At 38.7% G+C, this 1,668-nt stretch overlaps 1 non-coding gene across 1 annotated transcript; it reads left to right on the top strand.

The window, feature by feature from the left end:
• The first annotated feature begins 1,168 nt into the window (after window positions 1–1,168).
• On the top strand, window positions 1,169–1,243 carry Trnas-uga (transfer RNA serine (anticodon UGA)). The gene has a single exon. It is a non-coding gene; the product is annotated as a tRNA-Ser (tRNA).
• Window positions 1,244–1,668: the final 425 nt, after the last annotated feature.

Here is a 1,668-nt window from a genome sequence, read left to right as displayed (position 1 = left end):
TTTATCCATCCTTGTGGTTTCCTGACCTCAAATGTGCATGTCGGCTCAGTTGTTCTAAAGTCAGACTTTGACTTGTAAAGAGATGAGGTGATTGGTCCTACAAGTGTTATAGTCATTATATCTATGCGCATTTCAACAGTTGAAAACTGACATAATTTTTCCATGAAAATAGATGTCTGAAAGGCTAACAATTACTGTTTCTTGTAAACTGCTTGACAACTACCTATACATGATATGATACATACTATAATAATCTGTTTAATCTGATCTGTCTAGACTCAATACAATGATATACTGTTACATGCAATATATTCCTTTATAATCACCTATTGTCAATGTAATTTCAAACTTTGGGTGTTTATTCATACGCACTGCTGCTTGTAATATTTTCTGCATATACTTAATATAATGATATACTGTTCTCAGCAATCACGTATTATAAATGTTATTTTCTTTTCAAAAGAAATGCACTTACTATAATTAATCTACAACTTACAGGCACAAAATTGGAACTACTGATGTATTGACATATACTATGATGAGCTGTCACATGCAACCTAATTCTCTGTAATTATTTATTGTATTTGTGGTAAACTGCTTTCTTGTGGCATACAGACTACCCCAGCAATTTTTAGCAGCAATATCATAACTATAATTGATCCTATCACTCTGCTAATGACTGCTTATTTGTAAGTACTGCCACTTGAAAACACACACACACACACATATATATATATATATATATATATATATATATATATATATATATATATATATATATATAGAGGGAAAAATTCCACGTGGGAAAAATGTATATAAAAAACAAAGATGCTGTGACTTACCAAATGGGAAAGCCCTGGTAGATAGACACAACAAACACACGCACAAATTTCAAGCTTTCGCAACCCAAGGTTGTTTCATCAGGAAAGAGGGAAGGAGAGGGAAAGACGAAAGGATGTGGGTTTTAAGGGAGAGGGTAAGGAGTCATTCCAATCATGGGAGCGGAAAGACTTACCTTAGAGGGAAAAAAGGACAGGTAGACACTCGCACACACACACACACACACACACACACACACACACACACACACACACATATCCATCCACACACATACAGACACCATGTCTTCAAAGATGCTCTCCTGCAAACCTTGCAGGGGCGTGAGTCGTGCTTGGATAGCTCAGTTGGTAGAGCACTTGCCCGTGAAAGGCAATGGTCCCGAGTTCGAGTCTCGGTCCGGCACACAGTTTTAATCTGCCAGGAAGTTTCATATCAGCACACACTCCACTGTAGAGTGAGAATTTCATTCTAGAAACATCCCCCAGGCTGTGGCTAAGCCATGTCTCCGCAATATCCTTTCTTTCAGGAGTGCTAGTTCTGCAAGGTTCGCAGGAGAGCTTCTGTGAAGTTTGGAAGGTAGGAGACGAGGTACTGGCGGAATTGAAGCTGTGAGGACAGAGCGTGAGTCATGCTTGGGTAGCTCAGTTGATAGAGCACTTGTCCACAAAAGGCAAAGGTCCCGAGTTCGAGTCTCGGTCTGGCACACAGTTTTAATCTGCCAGGAAGTTTCATATGCTGTATTCCATGCATTTCGCTACCTTATGTCTATATTGTTATATTTATATGATAATTTATGTTTGAGCAGCAACAGATGTCAGAGGAACACAG

Source organism: Schistocerca cancellata, chromosome 5 (assembly GCF_023864275.1).
Source record: "Schistocerca cancellata isolate TAMUIC-IGC-003103 chromosome 5, iqSchCanc2.1, whole genome shotgun sequence".
Taxonomy (NCBI): Eukaryota; Metazoa; Arthropoda; class Insecta; order Orthoptera; family Acrididae; genus Schistocerca; species Schistocerca cancellata.
This window is presented reverse-complemented; position numbering and strand designations above follow the sequence as displayed.